Below are 17,833 nucleotides of genomic sequence, written 5' to 3' on the forward strand. Positions count from 1 at the left end.
TTCCTTGTGGAATCAATACTTTTTCTTAATATTCCTCAAAGATAGAAATAGAATAATAATAAATATTTATCCTTAAATGTAATTCTGAATAAATTTTTTTGAGATATAGTTTACATATTTATCTTTATTAATTAATATACCAATTTAAAAAAAAAGATGTTTTGAAGGATCAAACAAGTCAAAACATTCATGCACAAATATGAATCGTTTATAGTAAAATAAAATATATACTATTTTTATTTCATCTTATATAATACAATTCTATATTAGGAGTCAAATAATTTCTATCCAAAATTCTTATCTACCTTACACGCTTTTAATTATAAATTTCTCACTTAGGTTACTTTTTTTTAAAAAAAAAAATTAAAAATTTGATTTTATTTTTAATATGAAAAATGGTACACGTAAAATTTGTCAACAATGTCAACTATAAGAATTTGTATAGTAGCCAAGATATTAAATAGTTTTCCCACATCGCCTATCGCATTCGAGTGTAACACTATTTTATTGTAATTAAATGAATTTACTTATGTAATTATCTACTTGTAAGTTTTCTCTTAATCTTGGATAATGAAAGATCGACCAGGCAGGATGAAGTGCAGATCAATTAATATATGATCATTCAGCTTCAAAATCATATATAGAGCATGTTTTGATTAGCTAACTATAAATTAACAATATGTAAATTTAAGTGCGAAAATTAATTTTATAAACAAAATCATTTTCTCCCAGTTCGCTTGTTAGAGCCTCATTTTTTTTTAGTAATGACATTATGGTAAAAAAAAAGTAATTTTCATAGTATAAAAATATGATAAAGGATTCAAAAAGTATGAAATTTTCTTCTTCGTAAATTCTTCTCTTAATGAATGATCTAAAATGCTTTAATTTCCTACAGTAATATTTGTTGGAAAACTATATGCACAGCAGAAGCATATCAGAATCATACTGCTTACATGAATAATAGATAACATATACCATTTATGTTAGAACACATAATCATGCTAGAACACATAAATTTGCTGAAATTTAATTCGATAAATACCTCTTGAAGCGTGAGCAGGTACCTTCAAGCTAATCCCCAAATTAGACAGAGTATCTAAAACCATTATCTAAATGACCTCAAATTGTCAAATCACTTCATAGCAATGAGTATTTAAAATTTGATCATTTCTGATGAACCTACTGAATTTCAGATCAACCTGAGTTCAAAAATAATATTTATCTCCAAAGCTATGATCAAATTCAGATTCAAACGATTTGAGGAAAAATAATCAGATCTACATCCTTATCATATATCAATTTATGTTAACTCATCACGTGTAATCATGTACCACATATAACATAAATAAAATCAATAAAAAGGATGTCATTCATACTAAATCACATTTTAATTCCAAAGAACAACTTTAAAATCATTTTAACGACTTCAAAGAATCATAACCACATAAGAATGAGTACTTCTTACTAGGTCGTTAACAATGAACTTACCAAATTTCAGGTCAACTAGAGTCTATAATGAATCTTTATTTCCAAAGCTATGACCAAATTCAAATTCAAATAATTTAAGTATCTTTAGGAATTAAAAACAATATGACATACATTCTTATCACATATCAATTTATGTTAAATAACCATGTGTAATCATGTTCCAAATCTCTCTCTCTCTCTCTCTATATATATAAAGGAGGAAATGAAAAATCTGATGTGGCATAATTCTTTGATCAGGATTTCTAATTATTTTTTTTTCAGATTTTTGAGAATTTTCTCTTTATTTTAGGATTTAAAATAATATATTAAATTAATGTTGATCTATTTATATTATTCTTTATTATTACTATTGATATAAATGTAGCAATCAATGTAATAATTATTGAAAATTAGTTGGTTTCTTCTTCATTGAAATATAAGCATTATTTTCTTTCTTTAATTAGACCTAATTATGTGATCATTTAATTAATTATTAATCAGTTTTATTCTTCAATTTTTTTTCACCTTTTTAATACGTGTATAGACAAAGCATACATACCCATATATAGGATATTCTTTACCATACTAATTAGCTCTTCTCCTAAAATTATTTTGTTTTTCTTGTATTGTGTATGTTTCTATAAGGAAATGTAGAAATTAATGTAGTAATTAAGAAATTTAAAAGGTAAGTTTCATTGCAAATTAATAAATGCAAAAATGTGAAAAGTCATTACATTTAATGGCATTTTACCATACAAATTATTATGCTTTGCAGTTATATCTTGTTTGCATATATAAATATAAGAAACATTGCAAATGATGGAGTAGCTCAATTAAGGTTGGGTGATGGTTATATTTCAGTGACTATTTTTGAAGGTGAGATTATCTATTTTATTTTATATGAATTGATGGTAAGTGTATCAATCGTTTTTTATTTATGCATTTTTCAAGGGAATTTATTAAAATATATGAGCATTTATAAAATGTGAATTATGAAATATGATTTTATATTTTGCTGGAGCAAGTGTTACTTGGAGTCTCAATTTCATTTTCTTTTATATGAATAATTTTTAAAGGTGAGATTATCATTTTCTTTTATATGAATTGATGCTACGAATATCTATCTTCTTTTATTTATGCATTTTTCACAAGGAATTTATTAAAAGATACAAGTGTTTACGAAATGTGAATCCTAAATTATGATTTTATATTTTGTAGGAGAAAGTGTTACTTGGAGACTCAACCTAAAAAGGAGTTAGAATATCTATTTTCTTTTCTATATACATTTTTCAGAAGTAGCATACTAAAAGACACTGGATATTTATAAAATGTGAACTATAAACTATAATTTAAACTTTGCAGGAGGAAGTTATTTGGAATCTAAACCTAATAGACACATTTTGAAAGTCAATAACAAAAAAAGGTCGTTGCTAAAAAATTACACATACCAAAAGAAAGTGAGAATATATTTTTATTTTCTATATACATTTTTCATAAGTAACATATTAAAATACATGAGTATCTATAAAATATGAATTGTTAACTATAATTTTATATTTTTTAGGAACATATGTAAATTCAAGTTAGAAGGAAACGTTTTAGAAGCCCATAAACAAGAAAATGTTGCTCAAAAGTTCACACAGCAAAATATGTTATTCGTTAATTATGAAGTGTACATTATTCTTTTAATTGTGCATTTATCTTTTATCCTTTGTAATTGCCCGAGGAAAAGGAAGTCATATTTGGGGGGAAGACAATGTGAAGAAAGAACAAGACACCAAAGAGTTTGCTTCAATATTTTTTTAATTATATAATTTCATAAGGCACAATGCATATGATCATAATGAGAAAACTTAGTAGTCATTAAGCCACTTTCATTGTACAATTTTTTTAAAAAACAATTGTTATTTTCAAAATGTAAATAATTTATGAAAATTGGAGTTTTGTAATGCAAGTTCTAATTACTTTTTATATTTTGTCAACAATTTGAAGTGAAAATACATTTTGAGTTGAATTTTAAAACTTCGTAGTCAATATCTTTTTCGAAGTTGAAATTCAAAAATAAAATAAAAAAATTAATGATCAAATGCCTCCTTTAATAACTTATGATTGAACTTGAGACACATAAAACAAAGAAAACGTGTCTTAAAATAATTATTAGCAACCATGTATTCTAAGTACAACTTTAATTTTCAATATTATTTATTTGAGAAAATGGTCTAAAACCCCTCCAATCTATACCTGAAATCTCAACTACACACTCTAACTTCACGGGTGTCCTATTACCCCCCTAAACATTTTAAAAGTGAAATATATACCCCCTTAAAAAGTCATACCCAGATTTATGTTAAGTAGTGAGATACCACATAATATAATCTTATTTTTTTTTAGTAAAAAAGTTATTATTCTATATCTTTATTTTGTATTTTCTTTTCTCTTTTTCTCTTTTATTTTTATTCCCCCTTTTGACTTTTCTTTGACACTTTTTTTCCATCGATATGAAATTCACAAGCACATTACATTCTTCTTTCTTTCTTCTTCCGTATATTCTTTCTTTATTTTTTATTTTTTAGTTTATTTTCTTTTTCATAATTTTAGTGAAGTTTGATAATATCGTTGAATCAAAGTTGAGTCAGCCAGCCAAAGAATTAGATGACGGGATTGATAAGTTCGGGTGGTCATTTAGTTTTCGAAAAGTGGATGGCATATTGGAGTTGGAGATGATAGGAAAATTCAAAGTGGATTTGTGATTTGAAGTATTTCGCTATTTTTAATCTCGTTGCCATGTCACTATCTATGAAAGGTATATTTTATTGTTTTAGAAGAAATTAATCTATACGTCTCACTTTTAAATACTTCTTAATCTACTATTACTCAAAATTCAATAACAATACGTACTATGATAGTCGGAGGGTTTTTAGATCTGGAAAAAGAAAGGTAGAAATGGCGACATGGCAGCGGTAAAATTGGTGGTGTGAGAATGAAAAATTGAAGTTTATGATTAACTGAAGGGGGGTCAATTTCTTTTGAAAAAAAAAGAGAGGAAAAAGATAGCATTAGTGACAGCTAAATAGTGAAGTAAGTTTATGGAATTTTCCGGTGACTTAAATCCGGAGAAGGGTTAAAGAGGAAAAAAAAAGAAAACGAAAAAAAATTAAAAAGAAAAGATAAATAGAAGTAAAAGATAACATAGTTTTTTTTTAAAAAAAATAGAAACTTAATAAGAAAAGGGCAAATTATTTTCAAAGTTAAAGGGTTAACAAAACAAAAATTGTCTCTCACTCTCTTTGAGAGAGTGAATACACTTTCTTTGCTACCTCAGCATATAGGGTGACACTAATTCCATTTTAAAATAGTTCAAGAGGGTAATAGGATGCTCGTGACGTATAGGTGTGTAGTTGAGAATCCGACTATAGGTTGGGGAGGCTTTTGGCCATTTTCTCTATTTATTTCTTATGTTTCTTTTATTTTTATTTTTTGTTTTCAAGTTTAAATAGCTAATTTAAATAGATTGTTTTGCCTTTATATTGCAATGTTTTTTTACCATTACTTCAAGATAGTTTTTTTTTATAGAATGTTAAAAGAATTATAAAAAGATGAGAGAATCATAAATGATATTTCTTACGTAGTATTTTTGATAGTGACTCTAGAAGTAATTATTTATATACATTATGGTTTAGCTAAAATTTATGCTTTATTTAGACGAGTAAAAGTAATTATTTTATAAATTTTAAAATAAATGAAAGGAAAAATTATGTATAGATAAAAGATTAGACAAGCAAAACTAAAAAAAAATCTTTTCGTTACAAAAATAAGGAGCATAAGTTTAGTGATATAAAAAATATTTTCAGAAGATAAAAGACTCTTAAGCGATTTAAAATTATAAAAGATATAAAACTTAAATACTAATTATAAACTTAATTAAAACTTGAAATATGAAATATTTAGTCACTAGGATGACACTACAAATATATAGAATATTTTAAGTAGTTAATTATTCTAAAAAATTATTTAGTGAATTTAACGAAGCGCGGATAAGTTCACTAGTTTAACATAAACATAATTAACATAAAGAATGATCTTATCATATTAAAATCAAATTTTAATCCGACAAACTACCTAAACCTATTTAAACGATTTTCGTTGGAACCATCAAATTTCAAGTCAATCAGATATCATATAATTCATGACCACCTTAACTATGACCAAATTTGAAAAAGTAATCGTTTCAGGCATAGTTAAAGATTAAAATAGCTTGATTCAAATTTTAATTCTCTTTTTATAATTATCTCATGAGCACAAGGTATACGTTGTGTCCTTCCTTTGTCGAAGACACACAACACCTTCTTATCAAATTGTCCCTTTGATTAATACATCTAAGAATTCAAGATATTATGTTTCTACTTTTCAGACCGGTGAAAACCTTTAATATCTCTTCTCATTAATTAATTAAGTGTTACTAGTATCTAAGGGTAAATTTCCTTCCGAGAAGAAAAATTCACCACTAATATTTCACTTAAGACAATTTATACATGATACATTGAAAATATTCTAATGACTCAAATAAATAGACCACTCACATAAATCCTATTTATTAATCATAATTCTCAATTCATAATTTCATATATTAATATCACATCACAAAACTTTTAAGAAATTTAACTGATCCAAATTAATATACCACTCTCGCAGTAACTATTTATGAATCACAAACTCTTATCAATACATTGTAATACACCGTGATATAAACTTGCTCAATGCTCATATTATACTCTTTAGAACAAAATCAAGCCACTTCCTATTGGCGCTTAATGGTGCATCATACTTTACAATCAGAAGAATTGATAATTTCAATGAACCACAATAAAATTAAACAAGCAACAAAACCATAAGAGAAACAACCTTGTTTATGAATGTTGCCAGGTGCCGTCACCTTCACCAAACACCATAATAGGATGAAAATAATTTCCCTTTTGTTTTGTTTTAACCTTTTATTTTAATTACCAAAAAACTCAAAACACAAAGAATGCTTTAACTAATCAGGTTTAGAAGATTTTCACGGCAGCAAACCCTTAGATACGAGAAAATTATTCTCATGTAGCGCTCATTCTTTGTCTTCAATTTGAATTTCTATCATATTTTCCAAACGTTAAAACGAATTCCGAAAAAAAAAACAGAGTAACTATACATAATCGCACATATGTAATTTAGGTTATCTATTTAGATATAAGCATAACTTTGATACCAACTGTTGGAAAACTATATGTACAGCGGAAGCATATCAGAATCACACTGCTTACATGAATACTATATAACCTATACCGTTTATGCTAGAACACATAATCATGCTAGAACACATAAACTTGCTGAAATTTAATTCGATAAATACCTCTTGACGCGAATTTACAAGATATACAACAACTATGGTCTTCTACAGTGATCCCAAGTTCACAACCGAACTCTCTCAATACTTGGGTGGACAAGCATGAATAGAAACCTTCCTCTTTTTCTAGGTTAGAAGAATCCCTACTTATAGAGATTTCTTCCCAATCCAATAAGGAGAAGAAAAACCCACGCTTTTCTTTCAAACAAGAAAACCTGCGCTATTCTTGAAAAAACAAGAATCAACATTACTTCTTCCTTTTTCCTTAGAATAAGATTCTGAGTTCTAGTTAAATATGGGCAGTGGAGGGACCACATAATTAAAAACTGAGGCTTCCTATTATGGAAATAATTCCAAATAATTAATTTGAATTATTCTAACCATAATAAATTACAAATCATTTCACTAGAAATTCGTAATTGCACTCCTCTATTTATATTTCGTAATTCCCATTAAACACTTATGTAATTCTCCATGTTAAGATAATAGATATAATCAATAAATTAAATTACTGACGAATTTAATTCAATGATTAATTTTCTTTAGAGCACTACTTAACTTATTTCATGTGTCAGATTCATAAATGTCACGACCTAAGCCTAGGGCCTAGACGTGACATGGCGAATGAGGAACCCGAAGGAACCCCAAACAAGCCTCTCAAACTTGTCATCACACTTCATCGGTCGCGGAAGTACATTCAACATTAATTAACGGGAAATAGGGACTAAGGCAAACCATTTCAAAATGACATCATAGAATAAGAGTCAAGCTCGTTTACAAAATACTTGTCCAACGCACACCTCTACATACATAGATAGGACGGGGGCCATGACATATTACCGGCTCCCCTCATAGTTAAAATACAATTGCAAGCTAAAGTCTCAAAACATAGGAGTAAGAAACATAACATAGCCCTCGAATTATTGAGGACTCACCAACAAACTCGGATAAGCGTCGTACTAGCCACGTGAATGGAGAGAAGGATCAAGAGTAGCTCCGGTCCCTACATGGTGACATCATGTAGGCAAAATATGCGTTAGTACTTGGAATGTACTAAGTATGCGGGGTGCAACACAACAATAAACAAGGACACAATCGAAATACAAGAAATAGTTTCATAGGCATTATGAATAACAATATGAGGATGCATGATCAAAGTGAAGTCAAAACATGTTTAAGTAAATCTATACTAATAGTAGATATCATATGTGTATGCATGATCCAACCAATCTATAACCCCAACTTAGGATGGGGGATGCCGTTCACACCCGGACACCCTGGTGGCAAGGTATAAACCCCTCACATGGTTGATGTTGGTCACACCCCAAGCATCCTAGGTGGTGAGATATAAACCTCTCACATGGTTGATGTTGGTCACACCCCAAGCATCCTAGGTGGTGAGATATAAACCTCTCACATGGTTGTCCGGTTCTTTTCCCCCGGACCGGGCATGGTCATGCAACACTTTATATAGGAAATTCCCATTAGGCTCTAATGCAATCTCACGTATGGAATGAACATATACACAAGCTTAGTTTGTCATCAACACATCTCTGGATTGCCATACATCTCATAACTCAAGCTTTAAAGCATCGATTCATCAATTCTCCATAGTTGGACATTTTGTCAAACACCTTGAAGGCATGTAATGGAATCAAAGAGCATGGAAAATAGGGTAGTAATTATGCAGCCAAACCAGTGAACAACCTACAACAACACCTTTTAACACCCACAATACCACATGAAAATCTCCACATCCATTCCAAATTTAGATTCAAGTTCTAGAGTCACAACATGCTCAAAACAATCACTTTTCATGTTTAAAATTCAATGTGCAGGAAATTATTACAAAGAACAAGACTAATTTATGAATCTTAACTTAAACCATGAATTAGTGAGTAGAATAGAGTCTAGGCACTATGGGTGGAAGGACCCATGAGTTCAACACCACATACCTTGAGTTCTTATGAAGGTCTTGAGAGTGTCTTCAATGGAAGCTTGGAACTTGGAGCAAGAGTCTCTTCAATCTTGAGGAAGGTTTTGGATTAGGGTTCTTGAGAGAACTTGAGAGAAAATGTGTCTAAGTATGGGAGAGGTGTTTTGGGAAATGTTTTAGAGATGGGAATTGAACTAATGGTATATAGGAAATAACATATGCCCTTTGGAAAAATGGTCCAACACTTAGAAAAAAAAATGAGGCGGGTGAACAGTAAAAACGCTCACTGGAAATTGCATTTCCTGCCGGACAGATTTTACGAAAATGGGCATAACTTCTTCGTCCGAACTCCGAATGAGGTGAAACGAAGTGCGTTAGATAGCTAACTCAAAGGGCTTTCCATGGATATATTATTGGCCACCAAATAATTTGTGTGCTAGGAGATATGACCCTCCAAAGTAGACCCTCGAAAAAGGCTTCACTTGGAAATTTTGGATTTTGATACGGTTGCTCTAAAATTTGGGTTAGACCCATTTCCCACTCAATTTGACCCCCTAAACAAGAATATGAAGTCGGATTTTCGAAAAACGAAATGGATTTTGAGATATATGAAAATTACAATTATAGGTGTTTCCGAAGCACATTTTCGGGCATTTTTGGGGTCGTTTCAATAAATCCACCTGCAAGGTTTGACACGATGAAAACTTATAAGTTTCTCAAAAAGACATATCAATCAATTTCTATAACGAGATATGAATTCCATCAACTAACTTATTATTTCACCAATATATGTTATTATCATTCAGACATATTGACCCATCTCAGAATCTCAACTTTTAATAAATCAAAACGATAAATAATATATACAGATCATAATAGTTATATCAAGATTAAGAATATAAGTATATTTAATAGTTTAGAGAATATGTCTTTGTCAGCCAGTCTAAAACAACTATTTCTACTCGATCCCGTTCAATACATACAAAATGCACTAGCATAAGAAGTTGAAACTATACTGATCCCATAATCAAGATATATTACATATAGTCTTGTGCTACAATCGTACCGATGGCATGTCCAATTTCCATCCTAAATTATGAACAAACAACTTTATACTTATAAGAACCGATGATTTTATCCTCTGTGTATAAGCTAAAACTCTACACACTAAATCATCTACTGTATAAGTAAACAGACACCATAAACGAATATATGATCTATTAAAATAGAATAAATATTTATTCTATGATAAATATTATATCTTAACATATGGTTAATATTATATATCCCAAGAATCTCCCACTTAGACTTTTAACCATCACAATTGTTATAATGTACTATATCTAAATGCATGGTTAATTGTCACGCCCCGAGCTACCCCCAAGACATGGACACGGGACCTAGGATCACAAGTGATCCCAAGCTAACCCTGCTGGCATAACATGAGTATACTAAGAATAATAATAATTGATGCAGAAGCTAATCATAAATAAATCACATGTGATGGGGAATACCCATATACTAAAACTGAATATCAAATCTGAGAGTTTAATACAAAAGAAACATCAAACTCAAATACTAAGCTGAATCTAACTATGCCTGAAAATAGCCTCTAACTGACTAGAAATGCTGGGACATGCCCTAGCTAAGTCTAGAAAAACTGAAAATAAAAGACTAAAATAATGAAAAGATAACATGACTATTGTCCTCGAAGAATGAGGACTCACCACTGATGATGTTGAACTGGAGATCGGGAACTGATCTAAGCGTGATCTGAATGCTGAGAACCTGAACCTACATCACGAGAAGATGTAGCGCATAGTATGCGTCAGTACTTGAAATGTACTGAGCATGCAGGATAGAGTAAAGCTGAAATAAACATATAACTGAACAAACAATAAAGCAAGAGTATAATCTGAATATGATATAGATACTGAATACTGAACTAATTGAATGCAATGACCAAATTTTGACAAGATGATACTGAATACTGATTATACTGAAATGTTGTCAATGCAATGGTGTTCGCGTATACGCCCCATCGAGAGAACCCAATACACCCGGCCAAAGGTGTTGAGGCATGCTGGCATGATCACTAAAATGATGCCCATAGAAGGGACTTACAACCTACGTGGCTCGTAGTTCTGGGACTATATGGGTGACTGACCCTAGTCTAACTTGGTATTATGCTACTCCCAAAAGATTAAATGATTAACTCATTATGACTGACTGGATAACTCAAAACTGACATGCAAACTGAGAATGCACATTAATTTACTGAAAGTAATGCATTCGAAAACTGAGGCATGTATATCTGAAATATTGAAATATCTGACCTAGCATGTGTAATTCAAGAACTAAAGAACTACTAAGCTAGGGTTCTGAAAATCATGCGAGAAACGAAGTAATAACATGATAATCTGATTTGGAACATGTAAATAACTAATTCATGATAATTTGTTGAAGTTCTAGAAACCCTAGGTCTAGTTAATAATAGGGAATCAAGAATTTGACTGAAGTCTAGGGACCTAATGGGCGAAAGGAACCCATTAGTGAAATCCCACTTACCTGGTGACGAATTCCACGGAGTAATCTTTCGATTTCGGGGATGGAACTGATGGAACCTTGCTGCGTTCTTGAACTAGGGTTGCTAGCCTCTTTCTCCTTTAATTTTCAAAGTTTTTGATGAAAGATCTGACTTAGGTAAGTTCTAGTTATGTTTCTAGGCTAAATATGACCAAAACAACATAGTTTAGGGTTAAAACGACGTAGTTTAGGGGTTGAACGAAATAGAAAAATACCAAAAGTGTCCTGGCTTAAGCTGCAGACGGGGATGACCACGGCTACCTTCATGGACCATGAAAGGGACCACAGACTGTGAAGTGGGTCATGGTCTTCACTTGGTGACTACTGAGCTGAGGGTCAGTCTCACGAGCCTTACCACGGCCCGTGTGAGGGACCACGAACCGTGAAGGTCCTCGTGGTCCTCACTTGGGCTAAGGTCTGGTGGCTCTAGATTTAGGGGGCTATTGGTTAGGTTTCGCGGACGCCCCCACGACCTGTCTTTAGGACCACAGACCGTGAAGGTCCCCGTGGTCCTTACTTGGGCAAGGGGTGTCTGAGGGCTAGGCTAGGGAAGCTACTGCCTAGACGTCACAGACGCCACCACGACCCGTCGTCAAGGCCACGGACCGTGAAAGTGCCCGTGGTCTGACGTCTGGGCCTGGTGACTTCCAAGTCATGACCACGGGCAGGTCAACGGATTGTGGACCCTATCACGCTCCGTGAACCCTGTCGTGGTTCACTTCTTTAGGTAGTTTTCTGCAATTTTTTTCTGGGTTTGGTTTTCGAAGTGTTACAATATTCCCTTGGGATCATTCGTCCTCAAATGAAGACTAAACTAACTGAAATGGAAGGGATGAGCTGCAACCCTACCACTATACACTGGAAGCTGATTTATGACTGAATTAAGTTCCAAAAACATGCAAATATACTGAAAATGCAAGTATAGACTGAAGAAACATGATACTAAGATTGATTCTACGCATGAATGACTAAAAAAGTAAAGAGGAACTATTACCTAAAGCTGGAGTGGAATCGGAATGAAAGAGGTGAGGATACTTGGACTTCATGGCTACTTCTGCTTCCCAAGTAGCTCACTCTACGGACTGATCCCTCCACAAAACCTTGACTGAAGCGACTTCTTTGTTTCTCAACCTTCTAACTTGACGATCAAGAATCTCAATTGGTACATCCTCATAAGAAAGACTATCTATTATAGCCACACTCTCTAATGGCACTACAGATGCTGGATCACCTACACACTTCTTCAATAGTGAAATGTGAAAGATTGGATGCACTGCTGCTAACTCTGCTGGCAACTCTAACTCATAAGCCACTTTACCAATCTTTTTCAGAATCTTGTAAAGGCCTACATATCTAAGACTGAGCTTTCCTTTCTAGCCAAATCTCATCACCCCTTTCATAGGTGACACTTTCAAGAAAACCCAGTCATCAACTTGGAATTCTAGTTTCCTTTTCCTTACATCTGCATAAGACTTCTGGCAACTCTAGACTGTCTTAAGTCTATCTCTAATGAGTTGCACTTTCTCCATCGCATAATGGACTGAGTCTGGCCCTATCAAGGCTGCTTCACCTACTTCAAACCAACCAACAAGAGATCTACACCTACGCCCATACAATGCCTCATAAGGGGCCATCTAAATGCTTGAATGGTAGCTATTATTGTAGGCAAACTCTATAAAAGAGAGGTGATCATCCCAAATACCCTTGAAGTCGATCACACAAGCTCTCAACATGTCCTATAAGGTATGAATGGTACGCTCTGCCTGACCATCCATCTGTGGATGAAATACTGTGCTAAGATTAACCTGGGTACCAAGAACTTTCTGAAATGACTTCCAGAAATAAGAGGTAAACTGAGGACCTCTATTTGAGATGATAGACAAAGGAACTCCATGCAACCTTATTATCTTATTAATGTAAAGCTTGGCGTAGTCCTCTACCGAATCTGTAGTCTTGACCGCCAAAAAGCGAGAAGACTTAGTGACTCTGTCAACTATCACCCAAATGGAGTCATGCTGTCTACGAGTACGAGGTAAACCTGTGATGAAATCCATGTTGATCACTTCCCACTTCCAAGTAGGAATGTCGATCTCTTAAGTCATACCCCCTGGTTTATGATGTTCTACCTTCACTTGCTGACAATTGAGGCACTTAGCCACAAAATCTTCTATATCCCTCTTCATGCCATTCCACCAAAAGACTTCCCGCAGATCGCGGTACATCTTAGTGGCGCCTGGATGAATAGAATACCTAGAGTTATGGGTTTTTGCAAGAATCTGCTATCTCAACTCGCCCACATTAGGAACACACAATCGACCCTAGTAGCAAGCACACTATCTCCCCCTTGGGAGAATACCTCAACTCTCTGTTGATGGACTGCACCCTTGAGTTCAAGCAATATCGGATCACTGTCTTGCTTTTCCTTAACCTCCACTACCAATGATGATTCTGATCCATTTTGAACTATCACACCACCATCTGATATGCTCATAAGACGAACTCCTAAATGAGCAAGCCTGTGAACATCCTTTGTTAGCTCTTTTCTTTCTTTCTCAACATATTCTACACTTCCCATAGATAGTCTGCTAAGGGTATCTGCTACTACATTTTCCTTACCAGGATAGTAATGCACACTCATGTCATAATCCTTGAGGAACTCAAGCCATTTTCTCTGGAGAAGATTCAGCTCTTTCTGGGTGAACATATACTGCAGGCTCTTATGGTCTGTGAACACATCTACATGAACACCATACACGTAGTATCTCCAAATCTTGAGTGCAAACACCACCGCTGCAAGCTCGAGGTCATGAGTCGGATAATTCTTCTCATGCACCTTAAGCTGTCTAGAAGCATAAGCTATAATCTTACCTCACTGCATTAACACACAACCTAGACCAACTCTGGATGCATCACAATAAATCACATAACCGTCTGAACCCTTTAGTAGAGTCAAAACAGGAGCTGTAGTCAACCTAGTTTTCAATTCTACAAAGCTTTTCTCACAATCATCTGACCATTGAAACTTGACCATCTTCTGGGTCAACCTAGTCAATGGTGAGGCTATGGATGAACATCTTTCCATGAACCTTCTGTAATAACTCGCTAGACCCAAGAAACTTTTGATATCTGTAGGAGAGGTAGGTTTGGCCATTGTTTCACTGCCTCTATTTTTTGGGAATCCACCTGGATCCCTTCGCTGGATACTATATGCCCAAGAAAAGCAGCTGATTGTAACCAAAACTCGCACTTGTTAAATTTTGCGAATAACTGGCGATCTTTGAGAGTTTGTAGAACAACTCTCAAATGACTCAGATGTTCTTCCTTATTCCTAGAGTAAATGAGGATATCATCAATAAAGACGATAACAAAAAAGTCCAAATACTGCTTGAACACTCAGTTCATCAAATCCATGAAAGCTGCAGGAGCATTGGTTAGTCCAAATGACATAACTACAAATTCATAATGACCATACCGAGTTCTGAAGGCAGTCTTCGAAATGTCACTATCTCTGACTTTGAGTTGATGATAACCTGATCTGAGGTCTATCCTTGAGAAATTACTAGCACCATGAAGTTGGTCAAACAAGTCATCAATCCTGGGGATGGGATACTTATTCTTGATTGTGACCTTGTTCAACTACCTATAATCAATGCACATTGTGAGAGAACCATCTTTCTTCTTTACGAACAACACTGGTGCACCCTATGGCGAAATACTAGGTCTGATGAAGCCCTTATCTAGAAGGTCTTTCAACTGCTTTTTCAATTCCTTAAGCTTAGGTGGAGCCATCCTGTAAGGAGGAATAGAGGAATAGAAATAGGCTGGGTATCTGGAAGGAGATCAATTCCAAAGTCGATTTCCCTATCGCGAGGAACTTCGGGAAGATCTTTTGGAAACACTTCTGGAAACTCATTAACCACTGGGACTGACTCAAGATTGGGATTTCAGAGCTTGAATCCTTAACCTGAACTAGATGATATAGATAACCCTTAGAGATCATCTTTCTGGCCTTAAGGTAAGAAATGAATCGACCCATAGGCACTAAGATACTACCCTTCCATTCTAAGATTAGTTCGTCTGGAAATTGAAAACGAACAATTCTAGTTCTACAATCGACTGAGGCATAACATGAATGTAACCAATCCATGCCTAGAATGACATCAAAGTCTACCATTTCTAACTCTACAAGGTTTGTTGAGGTGACTATGACAAGACAATTTCTGTATACCTATCTAGCTATAACTGGGTCACCGACTAGAGTAGAGACTGAGAAAGGTTCTGAGAGAGTTTCTGGACTAACATCAAACTTAACTACTATATAAGGAGTAACAAAGGAAAGAGTAGCCCCTGGATCTAACAAAGCATAAACATCGAGATCAAAGACTCGTAACGTACCGGTGACTACATCAGGAAAATCTTCCTGATCCTGGTGAACTTGGAGAGCATAGAGCCTGTTTTGGCGCTGTTCGACACCTATAACAGATGAGTTACCCTGTTGAGTTGGGCGACTTGCTGGTGCCGCTGAAGTTGTGGACTGAGCTCTACTATTTCCTCCTTGACCTTGCCCTAGAAAGACAATCCCTCAATCTGTGACCAGACTGACCACACCCAAAGCATCCTTCCTTTCCTGCAAGGCACTCGCCCGGATGGTTCTTACCACACTTAGGGAAAGTTGGGTAGGTTTTGGTTCCTGAAACACTTCCCTGAGACTTAGAGCCTGATGCCCTACCTTTCTGATCTTGTCTGAACCTGGAGGACGGAACACTAGCTGATAAAGGTGCTGGAGCTAAAAATTTCTGCTGACCCTGCGAGCGATTTCCACCACCCGATTTCTGCTGAGAATAGTCATAGTTCCAATCCTAGCCTTCTTTTTCTCCTTAGCCTGTTCCCTAAGCTTATCACTCTCAACCTGTTGAGCATGAGTCATGAGCCTAGAGATGCTCATATTTTCCAACAACATAGCATTTCTACACTCTGTCTTTACCAAGTCTGACTCTTCATATAGAAACTTATTCATCTGAGCCCTGGAATCAACAACAATGTGAGGAGCATACCTAGAGAGTTGGGTAAACTTGAGCCCATACTCTTGGATTGTCATGCTACCTTGTCTTAAGTTCATAAATTCCTGAGCTTTCACCTCCCTTAGCTCTCTTGGAAAAAATCTATCCAGGAAGGTCTCACTAAAGCAATCTTAAGTTATATGAGCTGCATCTGTACCCCTGTTCTCTTTCCACTGAGTATACCAGATATAAGCCACATCCTTAAGTTGGTAAGATGCTAACTCAACCCGATCATTCCCAGTTACCTGCATCACTTCAAAGATCTTTTTGACCTCATCAATAAAGTTTTGAGGATCTTCACCAATCTACGATCCTAAGAACTCTAGCGGATTCATCCTAACAAAATCTCGCACTCTGGCTGCAGCTGACCCAACATTAGCATTTGCCAGAACTGGAGCCCGCTGATTGTTCTGGTTGGCCACACTCTGAGCCAACATCTGAATGGCATTCCAGAATTATGCATTCAAAACATCTTGATCTAGGACTGGAGGAGCTGCGTTTGCGTTCCTGGTATTCGCATTCCTGGCGTTAGCTCTACGAGGAGGCATGATCACTGAAACATAGAATGTCGAGTTAGAATGGAATTAGATCATACTTTACGCACGATAAGAGTAACAAGAAAATGAAGATTTTTCCTAAAACACTTTGTAGCCTCCTTCTTATAAGATGTAGTGCACTTCACACCTATGAAAATGACTCTACTTAGTGCGGCTTTTTAGATATCCTAGGACCCTTAAACCTAGTGCTATGATACCAAGTTTGTTACTCCCCAAGCTACCCTCGAGATGCGAACACGGGACCTAGGATCACAAGTGACCCCAAGCTAACCCTGCTGGCATGACATGAGCATACTAAGAATAATCATAATTGATGCGGAAGCTAATCATAAAGAAATCACATATGATGGGGAATACCGATATAGTAAAACTGAATATCAAATTTGAGAGTTTAATACAAAAGAAACATCAAACTCAAATACTAAGCTGAATCTAACTATGTCTAAAAATAGCCTCCAACTGATTAGAAGTGCTGGGACATGCCCCAACTAAGTCTAGCAAAACTGAAACTAAAAGACTGAAATAATGAAAAGATATCATGACTATTGTCCTCGAAGAATGAGGACTCACCACTGATGCTGCTGAACTGGAGATCAGGAACCGATCTAAGCATAATCTGGATGCTGAGAACCTGAACCTACATCATGAGAAGATGTAGCGCATCGTATGCGTCAGTACTTGAAAGGTACTGAGCATACAGAATAGAGTAAAGCTGAAACAAACATATAACTGAACAAGCAATAAAGCAATATTATAATCTGAACATGATATAGATACTGAATACTGAACTAACTGAATGCAATGACTAAATTTAGACATGCTGATGCTGAATATTGATTATACT

At 34.6% G+C, this 17,833-nt stretch overlaps 1 long non-coding RNA gene across 1 annotated transcript; it reads right to left on the minus strand.

Moving 5' to 3' along the window:
- Positions 1–7,600: 7,600 nt before the first annotated feature.
- Positions 7,601–8,941, minus strand: LOC125871873 (uncharacterized). The gene is made up of 2 exons (XR_007447051.1): positions 8,806–8,941; positions 7,601–7,853 (listed from the first exon to the last, which is right to left on the minus strand). It is a non-coding gene; the product is annotated as an uncharacterized LOC125871873 (long non-coding RNA).
- Between the last annotated feature and the right edge of the window lie 8,892 nt (positions 8,942–17,833).

This window comes from Solanum stenotomum, chromosome 7, assembly GCF_019186545.1.
Source record: "Solanum stenotomum isolate F172 chromosome 7, ASM1918654v1, whole genome shotgun sequence".
Lineage (NCBI taxonomy): Eukaryota > Viridiplantae > Streptophyta > Magnoliopsida > Solanales > Solanaceae > Solanum > Solanum stenotomum.